Source organism: Anser anser, assembly GCF_964211835.1.
Source record: "Anser anser genome assembly, chromosome: 13".
NCBI lineage: Eukaryota > Metazoa > Chordata > Aves > Anseriformes > Anatidae > Anser > Anser anser.
In genome coordinates, this window is record NC_139734.1 from 6,574,122 (window position 1) to 6,595,899 (window position 21,778).

The window sequence follows — 21,778 nt, forward strand, 5'->3', positions numbered from 1 at the left end:
CTGCCGGCTGGGGAAAATTCTTGGATTTGGTGTTTTTGGTGGCTCAGGGATATTCCCCAGCAGTGCAGGGCCGTGTGCATCTGATGCCTGGACTGCGATCTCCACGTTGCCTTTCACTGATGGTCATATAAAACAAGAAACTGTAACATGCAATTTTTCCTGCTCATATATAACCAGTAGAAACCACAGCTGTGAGTGAAGGGGCGAGATTTCAAGCCTGAGACACCAGAAAGCCTCTCTGCAGTGGTTAACATTTGGTCAATTGGGTGTCTGACGAGCAACGCCGTGCTACCTCTGCCTCTTGTTGGATGATGGTGTTTGCAGGCTGGGTTTCATTTATTACAGAAATTGGATTGTGCTCAGCATCTGTTTTAAACCTGGGTCGCATCCCTGCCCGTGATGGTGATGCCATGCGTGGGGCGTGGGGATCCGTCTGCCCAATATAACCATGCTCATAGAGTTGATCGAGGTCGCTCATTGAGTCTGATCCTCGTCCCATGCTGTGCAGCAGACAGGGAGCACCACGGGGTTATTTTCGTGTTTCCAGGACCCTGGTGGAGGCAGCGCGCTGGGCTTGCTGCAGCCCTGATCCCCCAGCTGCAGCAAACATCTTCAGCAGGGACTGCGCCACAAAGCAGACCATCGTCTCGCTGCCCAAACCAGTGGCTCCTCTCCTCGGGGTTGTCTTTGTTTGGGAATAGCGTATGGACCCATGGGAATGGGCTGTCCAGCGGAGTTTCTTAGTGATTTTTGAAAGGATAAGGGAAAGGATTGCAGCGTCCTGTGTGCCTGCTCCATACCGAGCCCACGCTGCTGTGCGCGGTGGGCAACACTTGTAAATTCCCAGCTCTTCCCTTCTTCTTGTTAGTCTGTCCCTTTGGCAATGTCTGCAATGAGAATATGAGGGGTTTTTTTTATTCTTCTTCGCAGAAATAGCCTCCGACTCCTCGTGAACCCGCAAATGGGTTTCTCAGCCTCCTGCCACCCGAGGTGTAAATGAGACGGGAGCGGGGCTGGACTCGAATCCTTTCCCTGGCAGCCCCGGCAGCCGTCCTCCCGGGGACAGCCGCTGCCTCGGGGCCGAGCTTTGCGTTCTTCCCCCGTCGCATGGATTATGGTTACTTCCTTTAAATGCTCACCAAATCTGCCTCTAATGACTGCGGGTGCCGGTGTGTGCGCTGGGACGCGCGGCCGCTCGGCACGAGGGGCAGGGACCCCCAAATCCCGAACAGCCGTGATTTACTGCGCAGCTTGGGCAAAGTGCATTTGTTGCCTTGGAAACAAATAGCAGCAGTGAACAACTAAATGAAATTTATGGAATCAACTTCAATAAATCTTGATGATAAATGTGCAAAAACATACACAATTTGATGAAGATCTACAGTATGCAGATGGGAGGGGTGATAGGAAGTTATAGGACTGCTTCAGATATGTTTTTGGGCTGCCACAAATACGTTCCTATAATACGCTGTTTTTTTTTGTTTCTGAGGAAGCTGTCTGCTTCTTTTCATAGATATGGCATTTAATTTTGATTTCCAGGGTATCTTTTAGCTTAATTGGCACACTGGATGATTGCAGTGTGTTGTTTTGTCTTTTGCAATCCCTGATTCAGAGTTAACTCAGGATAAAAATAAAATCCAGAACTGTGGCAATCGAAGAGAGCAAAATGCAGCGAGTGTTGGGTCACGTGCCCCCAAGCCAGGTGCAAAATATCCCAAATTATTTGCAGCATTTATCCAGGATGCCTCCCTGACCCCTGGTATGGGTCTGTGTGTTTTGCAGGACGAGGACAGGGCAGCGATGCAGAGTTGCGGAGCGGCGCGGCGTGGGGAATGGTCTCTGTGCTCACCTGTGCGTAGGGATGCCTTTATTTTTTTTTTGTAGAAGCACAAAAAATCGCAAGTGATATTTTCTAAAATAGTTATTGTTGTTTCTGGCTTGACCTGTGGATCGATAAAGGTTCGGGAATACCAGCGGGCTTGTCTGGAGACTGCTGCAAACCTTTAACGCGGCCCTTAATGGAATTTGATGTTTTTCCATTAGTTCCCGTGCCTCTCCTCGTTACAGTGCCTTATTTTCACCTTCCTCCACCGGGTCAGGACGCGGGGGGAATCGCTGCTTCCCCAGCGATTCCTTCTTGGTCGGAGCCTTTGTAATGTTGACTGGGCTCAGAACGGGACTTTCCTGAAGCTGTGGGGTGCTGCAGACCTCCACGGCGTCCTCCCCACACGCGGCAGAGCAGGGTTGCTCTTCCCGTTAGCATCCAGCTGTACAAGACAGCTTGAACTCCGTTAGGAGCTAAATTTGGCGGCTCGCTAACTTCTTTTTGATATGTTTTTATAGTTTCGTTGTATTATGACACCCGGTTTTAAATTTGCATGAGTAAATGAGCCTCTCGCTAAGTCAGGTAAAGAGATTTTTCACTTATCTACCATGAAATAAGGCATTAAAAAAATGGTAAGAAGAGAAAGCAGTGTATCCTTGACATATTTAGTTTACGTTTTTTTTTCAGCTGTGCTGACTGAACGCTCCTAATTATTAATGATACAATAAAGCTATTTGTACTGCATCTAGCAGGCAAAATAATTTCATATTAGGAAGACTTTTCATAATAAATTCAGTGTTTTGTACCAGAGCAGTGTTTTTTGAAAAACGCGCGTTTTTATTGAGTTACACCCAAAATCTAAATTTGGAACTGCAGTGAGTGAAAATCAGGCTCTCACCGCTCACATCAGGACATTTGGGTGTACGGATGAGGCTACTGCTAGAGAAGGACCTGGTTTGGGGTTCCCAGTGCTTTTTGGTGAGTGCCCCGCAGCCCATGGACTTTCCGTCCCGCTTTCCATCCCTCTACTGTGGGTTTGTGGCCTTTCTGTAAATACATCTCAACTTCCACTCCAGGTAGGACCCGAGCAGCCTTGAGACCTGCATTTAAATGTCTTTTTTCTCCTCTCCTAGCCGGGAGGGGCACCGAGCACCTGGGTGCCACCGCTCTGTGCCGGGGCCATTATCACAGCCTCAGCACCCGGGGCTTTCGGGCTCCCCCATCTCTCCTGGTCTTTAATCTGTTTGTGCTATTGACTCCTTTTTCTTTTTTTTAGCTGTTTCATTAATAGTGACAGATGCTTTTAATTAAAAAGAAAAGGCAAAACAAAATCCCGAATAAAACAGAAAGAGAATATTCTAATTTGGCGTGACATTATGAGGCAGAATGGCTCCTGGCATGCAAGGTACAGAAAAGGTCATCTTCCACGGCTGCAGCCTTTTGCAATGGTGGAATTAAGTTCAAACTCGGGCTGGTTTTGAAGTCTTAAGTCTCTCTGGGGATTCCTTTCATAACATCTTCGAACTGGATAACACTACAGTAAATGAAATACACTGCACTGGATTAAAGGGTTATTTCCCCTGTGTGTCAGGCTGACACAGAATACCAAACCTCAGGTTGCCTCCGAGTTGTCTCTATCTGCTGATACCCTCTCTTCTTTACATAGCAGCTCTCGGAGTTCTTGCATGGAAGTTTGTGATTATTTATTCGGCTTTGTTGCGTTGTGAGTGCGGCACAATTTTATGCAGCGAGGAACCAAAACAAAGCGACTAAATGGGAAGAAACCTAATGGGCATAAAAATGTGAAAGAAGCGATGCAGGAAAGAGCAGAGCTGCCTCTTCAGTTCTGTTAGGCTGCCCTATAATTTATACCAAAACACAAAATACGGATCTCTCTGCATTGCCACTCAGATACATGTTCAGCAGCACAGAGCCTGCAATAACAGCCGGCTGTGATCTACGGCACCGTGCTCTCATCTGACTGCACCAACAGTTAAAATTTGTTAAGGATCATTTGCAGCGTGTTTTGCCCTAGAACAAACGTTTGCCGTGACTTGGAGCATCCTCCCTCCTGACGGATTTTTTAAAGTATTTAAAGACAGGTTTTGTAGGGCTAAATAAATGTTAATGGCAGCAGCGTGGCACGGGGTTTGGCGGCGGAGGCACTGGCTCAGGAGACCTGGCTTTTGTTTCTGCCCTGCTCCTTGGTGTCTTGAGCAGTTTTATTCACTTGTGCATTACCTTCCCTGTTCTGCTGAGCAGAAAGGAGAAGCTTCCAGGCTTTGTTAAAACACTTAGGATTTGTCAGAGGCCGCTGGGCAAGCGTTAAACACCGTGCTGCGTGTGCAAGGCATTGGTGCTGCGGCGTTGGTACTTCTGCAGTGGCAGCGTGTGTTGCTGCCTGCTACTTGCTGTGACCTTTGTGCTTTTCAAACCAAATCAGGGTAGTCCTTGACTCATTTTTTACCCCCTAGCACACGTAGCATCTTCTAAATCATTTGGGAAATACTCCTCCTTGGGTGCTTGCAGCGTTGAGGCTGGGGCTCCCCGTGCTGGCTGTGCCCAGCAGGTTGGAGAGCTGTCGGGAGAAAAATAACAACACAGAAGCTGGTTCCTGTCCTCTGCGTTCCTTTGTCAGTTCCTTAAAAAAACAATCATATTTTGCAGACCTCAGAGGGCGGCGTTAAATGGGCAGTGAGGCTGGGGGCAGCCCTGATGAGTGGGCAGCCTCCGGGAGCGCAGTCTCGGTGGGGGCAAGGTGGAAGGGGGAGTGGGACAAAAATCCCACCCTGGCACGGGTGGCAGCCCCTTCCCCAGTGGCTCCACGCAGTGTTTGCAGGGCTGCACGTGTCGGAGGGATAGCAGCAAGTCACTGTCAAAACAGGTGGGGGATTAACCTGGTTTGTAGGGCTTGGGCTCACGGGCAGCCCCCGTGCTGCGCTGTGAGTGCTGGTGCTCTTGCTGGGTTGTTTTTCTTCTGTTTTAGAAATTGCTCTCTTTTTAACCCCCTATCATTTCCCTGACTGCTGCCTTCTCCTTGACAGTTGTGATGTTTGTATGTGTGCATAAAAACAGTAGGAAGCGTTTATGTAGGTGTCACTAATTTAATTTAATTTAACCTGATATGTATGTATAGAGAGGCCTGTTCTGCACTAAAGTGCTTCTCTTTATTTTACAGTCTCCATCGTCATCAAATACAACTCCTTTCATTCTCCTCTTCCATTCACCTACCCAAAGACCAAATCTGGAAATAGTAACCAAAAGAGAAGCCCAGATCATACACAAAGCAGAGAAAGATTGAAGTAATTTAAGGGTAAGTAATTTTTCACCCTTATTCTAACTTGAAGCTTTGTGTTCAGGGTAAAGCAGTAACAGTAAGTGCGAGGCTGCATAAAAAAGCTGTTAAGCATGTACAGAGCTACTCTGTGTGCAAAGAGAAAAAAAGAAGACTGAAAAACTGAACTGGTGATGAAAGCAAGGTATAGCAGCACCTTTTGTAGGTGAGAAGGTGGCCAGCAGAGCAGTGAGCTGGGAGTTTTGGGCATTTGGGGTGTTTTTTCCTGTCCTGTTTCGGTCTGTGCTGGTGCCAGGTGGAAGCACGGCGCGGGGTCATGGGCTTTGCATGTCGTCGGCTGGTCTGGCTGCTCCCTGGATACGGACAAACCGGGAGGTTGGGGTCTTGGGGTCTCCCCTTGCTGCAGCACGGTTCAGTCATTGCCTCGTCTTGTTGCCACTGCAGGCAATAGGAGGCTGTGGGAGCGCTGCGGATGCTCCGTGTGCATGGCGCAGGACGTCTGGGTTAGCTGTGGCTTCCTGGAGTCCTCGTGGGTGCCAGGGCTCCAATAGTTTTTCCTGGAGCAACCCAAAGGTCCCGTGCCAGGGCTCCACAGGGCTGGAGCAGGACCAACCTGTGTGGCTGAATGAGGAGGGGCTCGTGGCGGAAACGGGTCTGAAGTGACTTAAGGCTTTTCTTTCACTGCCAGGGCGATGAATACGAGATACAAAATGAGTTTCTGTGAAATTCAGAACCCTGGCTGAAGCATTAGTAAGCTCCAAATGTTAAGGAACGTGTTTTCCCACCCTAGTTCCAGATCTGTGCCTGCATATATTGCATTTCCACACATGTTCTTTCAGAGATGGACAGGATATGCATTTGCTTACATCTGAAAACTTAGCTTTAAACATCTGGGCTTTCTGTTTTGTTGCTGTTTTTTTTTTTTTCTGCACTGTTTGTTCATGCAAAATTCATATCTGGGAAGGGCATCTCAAATCCCTGCTTCTGAGTCAAAAAGGGAAAGTATGGAAGTGAAAAGAGAGATTGTATCATTTAAGAAATATGATTCATGAATTAATCCTCGTCTGCTACACCATCTGTGGCATGTGTTTCAATACAAAAATCCTGGTTTTGTATCTCTTTAAAAAGCTTCCTTCTTGCTGGCCACGCAGCGTTCAGATGCTTTCAGAAGCAGGGCAGGGGTTTGGCAGCCTCCCGGGCTGGTGCCAATGGGGGCGGGATCCAGATCGCTCCACGCAGGAGTGGAAAATAAGGGGTTCTTAAAAGCGGATCAAGGGGGCTTTTTGTGCTTGCCAACAGAATGAGGGCCTCCCCGTACTAATTCAGTTCCTTGAATTGTTCTCCAGCTTTTCACAGGGAACCACTTTTCCTTGTTAAACACATTTTTCAGGTGTCTATTCCTTTAGCTTTTGTAGCACGCCCCATTTCCTTCTGGAGTTAGACCTGGAACGTCTGCGTGCCTCTTCTCCCCCATCCACCAGCAGGGTCCCAGGTCGGGACAGCATCTCAGCACGTGCAGCGATCCCTTCCCAGATCCAGACACGTCCCTGGACAAGGGCATCTTGCTGCCTCACCAATTTGCTCCTCTTCTTCACGGGGAAGGCCCATAACAGCTTGAACATTCGTCTCCGTGCTCTCAAGGAAGATCTCTGACAACTGCAGCAAAAGCAGAGATGCTGGGGAGGTCTCAAGCAAGGTGGATGTCCCTCGCCCTTGCCACGGCTCGTGGTGGCCCCAGCCCCTGCCGTGGGGTGGCATGCACGTGGCCGTACCAACTACGCGGTAACTACAGCTCTGGGGAGCTCCTGGACACTGGTAACGCTGATAGATGGAGGCTATCCAGGAGCTCAGTGCCGATGGTGAAATATTTCGGGTTTATTGCCTTTCCATTCATTTTGTTTTCACGCCTTTCTGCCTCCCTGACTCATTGCCGCGCGGCCTCTGCTCGCAATCTCTGTTTGCTGCGGTAACACCCCCTGGACAAGGCAGGAGGCACTGCTGCTTGCAGCTGCTTTTTGAGCTGCTTTTTTAATTGAGCATCTAAAGCCAGGATGGTGACAGAGAGGAAAACATTAGCGATGCCTTCTGCCATAGTAGGAAACGTGAATAAAGTACTCAGACGAAGGCAGGGCAGAAGAAAGGCGCATGGTGCCAGGCTCAGGATGCTGCAGAAAAGTCCTGGTGTCCAACCACAGGCTCTGTGGGCAGAAGTCTCCCAGCTGATGGTAGCCACTGTCATAGGGTTCCCGATGGGAGATGGTCATCCTCATAACTGGGTGCCAGGCCATTTCAGGCTCTTGCTTAGTCCCAAATCTGCCCGCTGGACGTGCGGGTGCTTTGCTGGTGGGAAAAGCTGAGTGAGCGCCGCGAGCACTGCAAGGCTGCTGTGAATAGTGGTGTGTGAAGGGAAAACTGTGTCAGCAGTGGTTAGGCAAATGTTTAACCCAAAGTGGAATTAGAGTCTGAATTACTCCTGAATGGAAAATTCCTGCAGGAACGCAGACCTGAATCAGCACAGCTTTCTGTGTCTCAAGCCCACACACACACACGCATCTTTGCTTTCACTAGGAGCTCTGGCTAGCTTATTTTATGCCTCTGCAATATATTGCAGCTGTCCTCAAGCATACTCTGGATCTGCTTCAATCATTTTTGACCTGAGTTTCTAAGTTTATATGCCATTGAATGTGCTGAAGTTTGGGAAGTACAGGTTGCTCGGGGTGTACCTGCAGCTTGGGGCACAGGGTGCTTATCTCACCGGCATCATGCCGCAGGGTTCTCCATGAGACGAGGTTACAGATTTTTTCCCTTGAGGTCCTGTGCTTACTTACACTGCTAGCATCAGCATCCTGAAAAAAAAGAAAAAAAGAAAAACAAAACACAAAAGCTCCACTGGTTTAAAAAAAACAACAGCAAACAGTAAAGCAAATTGTCCCAGAAATGGAAAAAGAGAAGTGGTCCAGACATAAATAAATAGGCAATAAATAGTTTGCATTTGACTTCTTCTTGTTTGCTGAAGGACTGGCATTGTTTGGGAGAGGTTATCCCATGTTGTATTTCCCTAGCAGACACCGGAATTTTGTGCAGGTCCTTTTCTCCTCCGGGAGAGGACAGCCCCAGCCCTGTGGGACCACATCCCCGCTTCAGGTGCCTCTGTCCGGTCCTCGTTAGCAGGTAGGGCAGTAAGAAGAGTCATTCTAAACACCACAGGGTGCCCGAAAAGCCGAGGAAGGGGAGGTGGGTGATGTGTTCGGCACCCCGATGGGGCCCAGGAGGAGCTTACGGGCAATCTACCTATGTGCTGGTTTGGCAGCTTGAGTGGCTTTGGGCTGCAGGAAGAAGCCCCCATGTGCTGATGAAATGGCAGCCAGGCTGATTTCCATAGGGCCACTCTTCCAGAAGTGCTCGCGCACACCTTGTTAAGGGCCTTTGCAAGAGTTGGAGCACGTTGGTTTCCCTGTTTTGGCTGGCTGGCAAAATCTTCTTGGACTGGTGCATTCGGTAGGCACTGTGGTGAAAGGTTTTCACCAGCTGAAAGCAAAGCAGGATCCCAGAGGAGCCACGACCCGCATTCCCCATGGGCCAGGACGGATCCGGCCGCGGCTGTCCCAGGGCTGGCAGGCAGGTGAGCGCAGGCTCAGGTCTGCAGTCTTTGGTCCCAGCTCCTCTCCGCTGCAAGCTTTTAATTCCCTAAACCTCAGAACCGCTCTGAGCAAATAAGGGGCTTGGGGGAGAATCCTCAGGTGCGGGGCGCCCGCTGTTCCCATGACCGGGAGTGGAACTCAGGGTGCTCAGCACCTTTGCAAATGAGGCCACGCTGCCTAGTGCATGGAAAACGAAATCATTAAGTAGCTGTTGCATTAAGACTCTGCTTTTATTCATGGAGTGTAATGTGATTCATTTGCCCTTTTGCTCTCATGTTGAGAAGGCAGTCATCTAGTATGCATCACTGGCTGCTGGCTGCAGGGAGAGGGTTTTTTTAATTTTTTTTTTTTTTTACTTTTTTTGTGAAAGAGCAGACATTTTCATCAAGTGCAGCACAGCCACGGAGTTGTGCCTTGTCCCTTCTGGCGAGCAGCCCTGTTTGTGGAAGCGTTGAGCTCAGGCCACCTCCCCGTCTCCAAGCCTCAAGGCCAAAATCGATGCAGGAGGGCTACAAGAGCACCCAGCAGCACCCTTGAGTGACGGCGCAAGGACCTGCTGGGGCACACGGCCAAGCCCTCAGTGTCCCCAGGATGCCACCAGCCATGGGCAGGGCACAAAAAAAAAAGGGCACTTTTTCTGATACCCTGAAAATGGGTGGAGGAGGTCATGGGTTGCTGCTGCTGCTGTCACGGTTTGTGTTAGGTGGGAAGTTAAACACAGCCCAGGGACATGGTTCCTTCCTGGAGTTACAACAAGAACCATGCCAAGTGAGGGAAGAGGGCAGAATCCAGAAGAACAGAAAAATACAATTTTTTAAATGTTAGCGCAGGGAGCATTAACTAAGCCACTAATTCCAAAAGAGTGATAATGAGTAAGGCGCTTTGAGTCACTGCTGCTTGTTGCGGACGGGATCGGAGCAGTTCAGCTCCGTGTGCTGGAGCTCAGCCTGCAGAATAAGAAGTGAGAAATCCCTTTTTAGCCCCAACAATGGTGGCCCGCGCTTTCTAAGCACCGGGCTCTGAACCATGTCTCGGCGCTGCTGTTGAATTCCCTGTGGTCCTGATGCTCAGCACGGTGACCACCTCAAAGTCCTCAAGCGACCCTGGATTTTTAATGCTTCCAGGGTCGGGGGATGTATAAAAATCAATAAGGCCTTTTTCAGAAGCAGAAGACAGGAGGAGAGTCACTGCAATATGTTCCTTTGTTTTTTTGCTTTGTCCTTTTGTTCTTCCCCCACCAAAGACAGGACATCTGGAGGCCAAAGAGGTGCGAGGTTTGAGCGGCTGAGCAAGCACAGCGACCCTGGGGTGCGGACCAGGGGAAAGGCTGTTCTGCAGCAGGGCACAAACTGGGCGCTTCCTTTGGTGATTTTCCTACGCTTTGTCGACAGGGAGGCATGAGAAGAATGGGTCAGTTGTGGCTAAAGATAAGGAGAAATGGTTTTGGAAAGAGCTCGGGGCTGAGAGCTGTTGGAAGGGGATTTTTTTGCTGATTGGGGTGGACAAGAGGGGAGGCTGCGTAGAGCTGGGGAGGTGGTAACGCCGACCTTCTCTGCTCTTTGTTTTCGACCAAGAAATGCTCAAATCACCGATGATATTGCTGAGTGGTTTCCTGCTGCTTTGTGGCTTGATTTGAATCTGCAGTTGTTCCTAGCCCGGTTCCTGACTCCACATTGCAGTAGCTCACAAAAGCAAGCAAATCCTCGCCCGTGGAACTGTGATTGATTCATAAGCGTGGCCCGATCGGAAGACTGCTTCGCAAACACCTTCACCTCGCATCGTGCTTTAGATCCTAAATGGAGTTTGAATAGATTAATGCCTTTCGGAGTGTTCTAGAAAGGTCAAAAACAGCAAAGAGGATCTAATAGCAGTGTAGCAACCAGCTGGTTGCACTGGGTTTCATTTTACTGCCATAGTAACACTATGAGCCACAGTGTTAATGCCGTGCCCACTGAATGCCATTTCCCCCCTCTTTTTGTCCAAAGACCAGCCCATAAGAAGATATTTTCTTCCTCGAGAATTTCTACCAGGCAGTAATAGTCTTTTTGGAGGGGACAGTCCTCATACCCAGAGATGTAAGGTGGGTAATTTACAAGGCAATGTGCAAATGCCAAATTGTTAGGCAGAACTGCTGCTGATTTAGAAGGCAGTTAATGCTATAAATGTGCCAAGTGCCAGTAGAGTGTTTCTACAGATGGAATAACTGGAAATATTGGAGAGGTTCCAAAGGTTTAATCAAATTCAACCATTTTTTTTTATTTTTTTTTAACTGCAGAATTCTCTAAGGGGCGCGAGTTGAAATAGTAGATTATTCCATTGCTTTTAGTACCAGGGGGGAGATTTTCGCAGACGAATATAAAGCACTTACTTTCAAGCAAACACACAAGCAGGTACCCAAATCAGGGCGACAGCAGCAACACTGTGATAACCTGTGTCGGTCGAGCTACGGGGAGCATCGTCCTTAAGTACCGTGTCAAGAGGGACCTTGGAAGCAGACCGATGGGTTTACAGCTCTGCAGCACGACAGGAGCGAGGGGAAGGGAGCGTGGAAGTGGCAGTCAGCTGCATCCCTGCTCCTGTGCTGGGGCTTTGCTGTACCTGGGCAGGTTTCGGTGGGATTCTGGGCACGAGCATCCTTTTCGTGGCTCAGTGTGCAGTGCTGGGGCATGCATATGTTTCTGCACAGATGCACACCTTCCTCTAGTCTTGTTGACAGCCTTTCCAAGGCTTCTTATTTAGCCAGACCATATGTGCTTGGGCATGGAGCTGGTGTGATGTGGAAAGAGCATCACATTATCCTTGGGCTGCAAACACCAGCAGGAGCGATTCAGAGCAAATTTTATTTGCAAAAAAGATGTCGAGCTCCTGAGCTTGCATCGCATCACAGGGCATTCGTGACGGTCAAAGGCGATTTTTTCGCTCAGTTGTTAAAACCAGAATCCAGGTTCCCAGGTATCATAAAATTAGCTCTCCTCGTCCGTTCCTTAAGCACTACAGCAAAGTGTGGATCCCCACCAGGGAGAGGAGGCATCGTGGCACATCCCCAGGGCAGGCTTTGCTGCCAAAGAGGTGATATGGACCGAGCTGTGGCAGGGGCTGGACATTATGGCGTGGGGTTTCCCTTGCCGTTTGTAGGGAAAATGAAGAGCCCTGCTCCCAGCTGGCAACAGGATTTTGGTTAGGGGTGGCAGGGCCGTGAACCTGAGGGGTCCAGCCTGTAGGAAGTCCTGTAGCAGGAGTGATGCTGTGACAGCACTGAAGCTTTTATCTCTCTGGTATTTTTTCATGTGCTGTTTCTTCAGTGACATTTTTTTTTTTTTGCAGTCGGCTTGTTTGGATCCATTAATTGTCATTTGTTTAGTTTTGTAAGGGAAGAAGAATTTCCTGCTTTTCCTGGAGTGCTCGGTATTGATCCTCCCTGCTCTCTGCCACTCCGGAGCTGGGGACCATCTCCCTCCCAGGCACTGCCATCCTCTCTGCCTACTTTCTGCGCAGACCCCCGCGTCGCTCTGTGCAGCATTTCTCACTGAATAAATTGCTACAAAGCTATTAGCCTCAATGCCACAGTCTGCTGCTCCTGCTTTCCTGCACCCACCTCCACCCTGCAATTGATCCAGCCTGCTGTCTGTTTTCTACAGTCAAGAATGCCTGGTGCCACTGCACATAAATTGCTTTAAAATTGAATTGTTTAAAAACGTTTTATAAACATTCCCTCCCCTTTGTGGTAACGTCTGTAGTGCCAGCCAGAGCTGGGAGCTTTTGCTGATTTTTACCAGGCAGGATGGCAAAGATTCTCAATTTCTTCTTTTTTTTTTTTTTTCTTTTTTTTAACTAAAGTCAATACAGAAATTAAAAACTACGTGGTTATGGGAAGCAGGTGTCTGATGGATGCTGTTATATATGGATATCTCTCGCCCCAGGGCTGCCCAGCCTCAGCAGCACACTGGAGCAAGTTACACAGGGACTTTCTTCGTATGCATCCTCTGCGTGGATGTGAAAAAAGCCTTTGCAAGTGCTGTGCTTCGGAAAGAAGATACGGAAAAAGCAAGTAATTTTGCAGGTAGTTCTAAGTATCACCCTGAGAAACATTTGATTGTACAAAAGGTGGCATAGCGCTTCCAACGGTTGTTGATGTTCCTTTGTTTCCCATCCTTCCCCCCACCCCCCAAACTCCTCTTCACTCCAAATACCAACACAAGAGCCCTTCTGAAGCGACATTTATCTTGAGTGCTGCTATATCAGGATTCATCGATCTTGTCAGAATATCATCCACGCCTAATTGAAGCTCCAAGGGTTGAAGAGTAACACACGTGCTCTCCTCCTCTGCGCCTGGTCTCTGCTTATTGCCGAGGGGCTGACTCTGGGTGAGACTTGCTGGGATCGTGCTTCGCAGGTTGTCCCATCTCGGAGCCTCCCCTCCGTGGTGTGGCCCCATCTCTGTCTGCTGGAGGTGCCAGGACCCAGCTAAGCAAACAGAGAGGGTTTGTCCTCCGTCCCCTGACACCCTCTTAGCCAGCTGGCAAAGGGAATTTGATCTTTTAGGGCTTTTATTTTTTAATGTGGCTCTTTTTGCAGTGCACTGCAGTGGTATTACTGCGGTGCTCACTGCAGTGCCCAGATCCCTCCTGGCTGCCCGATGTTCCTGCAGTCCCAGCCTCTGCACCCGTTCATTTTCCATCGCCCAGTGATGCGTGTCCTGGTGAATACCCTGGCTGTGTCTTTCCGACATTTGCACACCTATTCCTATGTTATACTGAAAGTGGTTTAAGCAGAATCCTGCAGGAATGTCTTCCAAACCTACAGATCCTCCTTAAGCTCTTCCCCAGTTTTGTCTACAAGAGGTAGACATGCTCAACATTACAGCGTAAGGCTGTGACCTCACCCTTGTAGCCTTGCTGCCCAGTCCAACCTGCAATGATGCTGTATCAAACTGAATTTAGATTACATCATCATGACATCTGTACGTGTTCTTAGTTTGGGAACACTTTGGGGCATTTGACAAATAATAGAAATACAAAGTTAGCGTGGTTGATGGGTCTTACACTGACAACCCTGAAGCTCACCCAAAGAGGTTAACTCAATTGGTACAGATTTATTTGCAAATCTTTGTTCAGACAGGACCACCTTTAAGTGCAGACAGCAGTTTGTCTCTGCTCAGGTGCTGTCATTTCTGTTGTGCCATCGAGCAGGAGGCTATCGTGCTGCTGATGTTTATGGCAGGCTCGGAAACACTCAGCAATAAACCATCTGTCAGGAAATTCTTGGTTCGCTTCTGCTCTGGGTCCAGATCGGAGCTAGAGGTGAGGCGCTCCTGTTAGCATGTTGTGGTGCCAGACCTACTTCTTATCCTTAATTTTTTCTTTGCATCTGATTTTTAAATGCTATTAGCCTAGGATTTCTCTTTCCTCTCCTTTCCCAAGGACAAGAGAAGTGCATTTGTGCAGACAGCAGGACTCCCACCATCACCCAAAGTAAGGTTACAAACCACAGTCACCTCAGCTGGCGGCAGTGCCCTGAAGAGCAGGGTTTTGAGGCTCTTCCTCCGGTTTTCCTCTTAAAACCTGTTCGCTTTGCACTGAGTGCTTAAATGGTCTTTGGTCCAGAAACGAGGACTTTCCACATGACTGGAGGACGTTGGCCTGGAAGGAAGAGCACTTGTGTTTGTTTCAATGCACATTTCCTTCTGCTAAGTGCAACAGCTCCAGGATCCCCTGGTCTTTTGGTGCTTAGGGCCTTCTTCTGAAAGAGGGCAAGGGGGGTCCAAGCCCCTTGGTTCATGTAAAGGAGTCCGTGACCGTCACCTCTGTCCCCCAGAAGTGCCACTGCGGCCTGGTCCTCCACATGTCTAATGAGGGCCTGCGAGTGACGTGACTTTTTCAGACTGAACAGAATTCTCTATTTCCAAAACAGAAAATAGGCAAGGGAATAAAAATCTCTTTCGGTCTGTACAGATTCTGTGTTTTCTTCAGTCCAACATAGTTATTCGTCACCCTGCCTTACAATACAGGCCTCTGGGGCCAAGTCACCCAGGTGGGACCCGCTTCTGCTCCTCGTTCCTCTCCGTCCCCTTGCACCCCACCTGGCACTCCTCCTGTGGCTCCTGGCCAGACAGCGGTTTTAGGAAGTTGGGAAGTTGGGCCACCCTTGGCCTAATTAGTTTGTTAAGCACAGGAGAGCTCAGATCACAGTTCAGACGGCTGTAATTTGAGGAAGCGTGAGACAGTGTGAGAGGATTAAGTAGTAAAATTGTGTCTATTACTTTGGCCAAAAAATATATTCAATTTAACTCAAATATTTAGTTTTTGGAACTTAAGGGTTAGATATTAATATGGGCTTGGCAGAGAGTTCATCACTTGTAAGACTGAGCTAAGAGTTCTTCACGTGCTGAGATCAATGCTTGAAGTCAAGCATGTCTTTCTGGAAATTATCCTCAGAACAAATAATTGGCCTCAATGAGGAGGTGACTGGGCAAAATTTAATTGCCTATTATTGTAGGAGGTCCTCTTAAGTGAGCTGGTGGTCCCTTCTGCTCTTAAATCCCGTGAATGTCTATAAAATGCTGGTTTTTATTGGTGTTGTGTCAGGGCTGGCTGAGGAAAAACAGTATTGACCTGCTCAACATGGGTAAATGGATAGGCTTGCCTTTTTTTTTTTTTTCTTTTTGCTATTGCTCACCTGCATCTATTTTGATAAGGAAAACTAATATGTACTGGAGCCTTTTAAAGGATTTTTAGTAAATGAGAACAACCATAAGAAATTTAAAGGGAATTTGGTCAAAATAGTAGTGACGGTTTTAGTCAAAATTGGAGAATTCAGGAACTTCTGGAAGTGTTTTTAGTCAGCTTAAACCTGTTGAGCTTGGTAAGCATAAATGATGGCTCGTGGCTGATTTCTGCCCTCGCTAAAGCCCCAGGCACGGGCTGGGGCAGGGCTGTCCTGCCAGGACTCCTGACTCTTCCTGGGGAAGAGGTAGGGCTGAAGAGTTTGTCCAAAATATGTAGCTTTGAGAGCTTTCTAGTCAAATGAGCCTTAAGCGTGGTGATTGGCACCCATCCCATGGCACTCAGCTCACAGCGCGTTGGGGTAAGGCTCGTCCCCCTGCCACGTGTGGCTGGGTGTCGAGCTGTTGGATGCACATTCAACCTGCCAGGGCTTTGGGTTAGCAGGTCAGCACTGGAAACACATCCCTATGTGCAGGCTGGCCTTGGGGAGAGCTGGATGGAGCGCTCACTGCCCTAAATGATCGTATGGCACCAAGCTACGTGCCACTGTGCCACACAGGTGTGACTGCGCTTTCTGGCTGGATAAAGTGGTTCTTTTACAGACATATTTAGGGCTTGTGAAGCGTTTGCTTCTGTGCATGCTGTACAGAGGGAAGGCACCATGGCACTGCCCCCAGACTTCTTCGAAGTCCAGGTAGAGGTGCTGTCTGGTGGTGTGTTTCTATTCAGACCTGTTTCTTCTCCTCTGCCCTTCATCTCCCCATGCTGGCTGCTGGAAGCCTTTGCTTGGTTCCTGTCTCTGTCCCCAACACAGGACGCCTTCAAACCAACCAGGAGAAGACACCGTGGCTCACTGGCACCTCATTTCTTTCCTCTGTGTTTGCTCGTCTGCTTGCAGACCTGCAGTAGACAAGGGGTTAACAGCATCCTCTTGGTTCTTCCAGTTACCCCATCAGGACTGTTGAAAAATTAGCTTCTCCCCACTTACAGCACTATAATTAGGATACAGGAGTTGTGGGGAATGATTTCACAAAGTGACTTGGTGTACTCGCCCATGCACCCCAGGGAGCCAGGCAATTATGCATACATAATTCTACTCTTTGAATATTTTCTCTTTCTCTGCATAATTTCTCTCTATTCATCTTTCCAGTGTCCTTCTGAGATAAACTTAGAAGTCTCAGCTTTCGGAATTTAAAAAAAGATCCGATGACTGCGTGCTCACTATTTGCATTTAAACCAGAAGCCATTCCCTGGGATGGAGCAGAGGGGCGAGGAGTGGGGAGGGCGCAGGATCCTACAGAAGGATGCAGGAAAAGCCTGTCAAGAACATAGCACCGCCACGGCGTTGAGGAGCTCCTTGCTCCTGAGCTCCCCACTCTTTTGGTTTTTAGCCTTCGGTAGGGCAAAGCTTCTGTTTTGCTGGGGCAGGTGCTGTGTGAAGGTTTCTCTGGGGCCCACGGGGCTGCGATGTGGACGGGCAGCAGCAGAGGCTGTGATGGAGCTGGCTTTTCAGAGCACAGCGTATTTTTGTTTCAAATATCCTGTTTATGCTGCTCTCGGTAAATTTATTGCAGCGCGATAAGCAAAACACAAAGTAACTGCCAGCATATTTCCACTGTCTTCAGAGTCAGTTTATCTCTATAAACTTGCTGTTGACATGATGCAATTTCTCCCTGTTGCAGTGTAGCTGTATAGCAGCAAAGTTGTGATAAAAGACAACTTGTTGAAGGGATTCTTTGTCATACTCCTGAATCATCTACAATTCCTTTTTCCCCAGTGCCAGAAGTGTGCTGGTGCTTTGCAATTATACCTACACTTGATTCCTTTTTTTTTTTTTTTTCCCTTTCCCTCAGCAATTCATGTTCCCTATTGTATCCTCATTCATTCTCTCTCTCTCTTTTGGTTTCTTCTTCTCCTTTTTTTCTTTTTTACCCAGCACCTTCTCAAAGCACTGAAGCTGTAACTGCTTCGCTGTGGTCTTAGGAAAAGCTACTGTTCTACTTCCTGAAGAAAGCTCATTGTGTGGTGCCATGAAAAAAGGTTTAAACAACACAAGGGAATAAAGGCTCCATATTTCTCTGAAAGTTTTTCGTTTCTTCTCCTTTTCTAATTTTTTTTTAAGGAATAATACATAAGCTGCCAGGAAAGGGCAGAAATGTCTCCTGCCTCTCTCTAGTCGTGTCTGTGAGGCTGTGAAATTCTAAGGAAATCTGCTTTTTACATGGGGGCTTGAAAGGTAGACCACCCCATCTCCAAGCCTTTGCTGTTCTCTGCATTAGCCTCCTAAGTCTAACAATAAATCCTGAGATTGTGCCCAAACAGCACAGAATCAAAGCTTACAAGGCAGTAGCATAATTACTTGCCTTTTTTTTTTTTTTTTGGTACCAATTTATAGCAATCTTATGTAAGATACTCAAACACGATCATAAAGGGCTTTTCACCAGAGCGGGCTGTTATTCTGCAGTCAGCAGAGTTTCTCTGGGCTCACATCAGGGCAGATGTGCGATGGTTTGGGTGGCGGCTGCAGGTTTGCTGAACCCCTCCAAGTGTTGAACGCCACGAGTAGGGATGTTTGTCCAGCAAAGGTGTTTTCCTTAGACTACAAATAAAAGATTAAAGTGTTACTGCTTTGTTTCAAGTGGTACTGCAACCAGTGATCTTTAGGGTTGTCTTAGCCAAAGCATGCTCAAGGAGCGGTACGTTGTATGTTAGATTCCTTGGTAAATACAGTGAAAAAGGTGTCAACTTCAGACACGGTGGTAGCCTGCCTTGCAAATCAGGAGAGGATGACGAGTTTGTGGCCTGAGCAGGGAGGAGAGCTCGCGGAGGGCTGCAGCTGTTCTGTAATCCCCCAGCCGTCTCTGAGAGTTGCCCACAAAACACCTTTCTGCCTGGCCCTGCACGGGAGCTGCAGGGATGTTGTTATCATCTAAACCACGGTAGTTAATCAGTGCTTAGAGATAGCATGAAGGGAGCTGCATTTCTGTCATTTCTCCTGTTTTTTGTAGCTGACTGTACAGCAGGACACTAGAAATGCCATCGTGGAGCCAAAACGCTTTGACAAAGAGTTGGTTCCTTGTGAGGAGGAACAGTTCGGTGCCCCTGGACCTGGGACGCTGCGTGCGTCCGCCTGGCCCTCACCTCAGCTGTGAGGCCTGCAGGCCCCAAGGCCTGGAGGCCTCGCCCACTCTCTCTTACTGGACTGATCCTGCTGCTTTTGGTTTTCTCTTTTCCCCTTTACATACTTTATGTATATGTATACATAAATTCAGGCGTTTAAAGGTATTACTAGCATCATCCTTTGAGTCTTGTCAGGATGAAGTGCTGCCTGCACTAGGTGCGTGTCCCACATGCCCAGTGCTTCTCAGGTGCACCAATTTTGTGTTGTAGCACCTGATGCACACAAGATGTGGTTTTCTGGCTGTAAACCACCCCCTTCCTCTGTGGTCTGACAGAGGGGATGCCTTTCAGTGTGGTTAAACCATGCCCATGGATGCAGCCCGCCTGCTCCAGCGGCACACATCTCGCCGACAGGCAGCTGTGCAGGGCCGTGTGTGGCACAAATAGTATTTATTTCCTGACGTGCTGTCATTACCTGAACTTACGTGACCCATTTCTGCCATGGTATCTATCAGCAGGTGGGAGGCAGGAATGCATTATTTGTTTCATCGACTTGTTTGCTTAACTTGGAGCTGGTGTAGTGCTTAAATAGAGCATCTCCCTGTGCGTGGCTCGTCTATCCAGGCTCTTGTTCCCGTTCGCGTTACTCTCCTCCTCCTCACATTCCCCCGCCTGTGTTGCAGCACCTGTCGCATTTTGCCATGAACTGGAGCATAACTTTTTCACAGCAGGGATAATTTGTGCCTGTCCCCATGCAGCTCTGAGCATCACGGGGCTGGGGCCCGCTGGGGGTCCATGGGTACCATGCGCGGCAGCAGGGAGGGTGCTGGCAAGGATCCGGCTGGGGGCTGTTCTCTTCCACCATGTGAAACACCATTAGCACCTTGGAAAAGCTGTCACTTCAGTTCTTGGAATACCTTTTAGGCAGGTTCCCTGCAATAACGTGAAATCTGGACACTAGGATAGCTAGGATATGCCAGAGGCAGTCAAACCAGAGTCCTTTTTTATCACAATACGCTTTGATTAAGATCATTATAGCAACTGGTAGCAGCACTACTGTTGGGATTGAGTTGGTATTTCTGTCTCACAGGCTGCAGCTCAGTGTTCAAGCTGTCAGCCCAGATGCAATTTAAGAAAAAAATTGAAAACCAAAAATGGTTTCCATCCATTGAAGTGTTTTAGAGCTGTGTTCTTAAAAGATAGATTTTAACTTGCACTGGAATATTTTTATGGGTGATACGTGTCTACACGTTATAGGGTTTTCAAGAATCTATGACTTCCAAAAAAAATGTTGCACTCCTGTTTTTCTTCAGCTTGTAGCATGAGGAAAAGCATGTGCATGTAACAGGGACCTTTGCATAGTGAGTTGATACCACGTACAACTCTTTATTTGCATACTATTCTGTCTAATCTCATAGGCCATCTAAAAACTTTTTTTTTTTTATTTGAGCGTTGTAAAAAGGGGGAATAATACAGTGCCCTGTAGCTTTGTGTCCTGAGCAGTCAGCATCATTTGACGCAGTGGTGGCTTCACAGAGGCAAAGCAGAACAGGAGCTGGAGCAGCCGACTGCAGTAGGATGAGCTCGGGGTGAAATATGACCAGGCTGGATAAGAGGTAAAAGAGAAGTAGCATGGCTAATCTCCACGTGTTCAGAAGTTGCAAGACTGGCTTAAATCATGCCATTTTTTTAAAAAAGGAAAAAAAAATCTGTATTCCTGTTACGTGATTTTGTTCTTTGAGCCTCTAGCTCATACCTGGGTCAGATTTTCAAGTGCTTCTCTGCAGTCTGGTAGTCTGGGCACATAGTTGTGTTGTAGGTGATGCTGTCATGTCATCGCTGACTCCAGGAGCTCAAGCACTGGGAAAAACACCAGACAGTCAGAGATGATGGTACTGGGGGAGCTGGAAGCACTAAATTTAGATCATTTGAAATCCTTCACTTCTGCAGTGCTGCTAGATTGTTAACTGAGGTGAAAAAAATTGAAGTACTTTGTGAGTTTCAAATTGATAGCATCCTTTAAAATCTTAGCATAAATTCAGTGGCACTTCACCTCCCGCACACAATCAGATCTAAAGAGTGAGAGTAACGATGTCATTTTTTGCCAAGCTATACAAAGAACACATATCAGGGACGTATTAATGAAATATTAGCAAATCAATGCCAGGAAAATCTAACAGCAAGCTGGAAAAGAAGCGTGTGCTGGTCGGCAGGGGAGTTACAGCAGTGACCTGACCCAGTGGGGCCAATTCAACCCAGAGATCTGGTTGCTATTGAGAGAAAATACAACTCGCTGCAAGAAAGGAGGACAAACGCCCTTCAGCAGGGTGGAGGCATACCAGCGGTGACAACCGCGTTTGGAAACATGCACGGTGTGTAATAGGCAAGGTGACTGTACAGCAAAACATGCATTGTTTGCTTTGGGATAAGGTGGTTTCATTTCTGGACGGCCCTCAGCTCACCTGGCAGGCAGACACGGCACCAGGCTGCTCGCCCCTTCAGAAATAAACCTCACCAGGGCTCAGCTTTACGTGTGGAAAGGGTGGGAGAGCAAGTTCGGCATGGCCGGGTATTTCCTTGACCCAAGCCAAAGAAAAAGCCGAGGGAATGTTTTATATTCTCAGGTTTTGGAGATGCCGTCAGTCAGCGTGAACCTCAGAGGTCTCTTCTACCCCGAGCTGTGTTTCTGTGCTTGCTTTGGTTGTTTGTTTTTTTTGTGTGTGTGTGTCTGTCTGCAAAAAGCACTGCTCGACTGAAGCCCTGTAACTACACGCGAGGCTCTGTCGCTCAGACATCCTTCTGAGCCCACCCCGAGGTCCACAAGGATCTTCCCGTGGGACAGGGTTTGCAGCCCCAGTGTCAGTGCAACCTCCTGGGCTCTACAGCTTTCTGAAGCCTCTACAGCTTCCTGAACCCACTGCACATCAGGGTGCTCTGTCGTTTCCAGAAAGTTGTTCCCAAACAGCAGTGAAAACGTTTGATAGAGTAATCACCAAGTGGTTTAATTGCATCTTTTCCATAGCTATTAGTTGTTGCTGCAGTAAGCCACTCCTGTCTGAAGACTGGTGTGCTTTTCAGGTAGGGCTGATCCTGAACCCTAAACCCTAAGCCTGCTATCCTATAAAATCCTATGAAAGCATCTCAAACCTGGCTGTCGCTTCTGGGGTGCAGAGTC

The 21,778-nt window shown here is 48.2% G+C and overlaps 1 protein-coding gene across 22 annotated transcripts in view; it reads left to right on the top strand.

Annotated features, from left to right (window-relative positions):
• The window catches only part of NEXMIF (neurite extension and migration factor), a 139,388-nt gene that overhangs the window by 88,643 nt on the left and 28,967 nt on the right, over positions 1–21,778 (top strand). For 15 of the 22 annotated variants that reach the window (XM_083797701.1, XM_083797688.1, XM_083797681.1 and 12 more), the window contains one exon: positions 5,004–5,138. The exons of 3 other annotated variants lie outside the window; for them this stretch is intronic. The gene's annotated coding sequence lies outside the window, so the exon portion shown is untranslated. Of the gene's footprint in view, positions 1–1,782; positions 1,852–2,388; positions 2,408–5,003; positions 5,139–10,746; positions 10,842–12,680; positions 12,822–21,778 lie in introns of those variants that run through there. 4 more of the 22 variants (XM_083797685.1, XM_083797696.1, XM_083797697.1 and 1 more) reach the window with 4 other exon arrangements.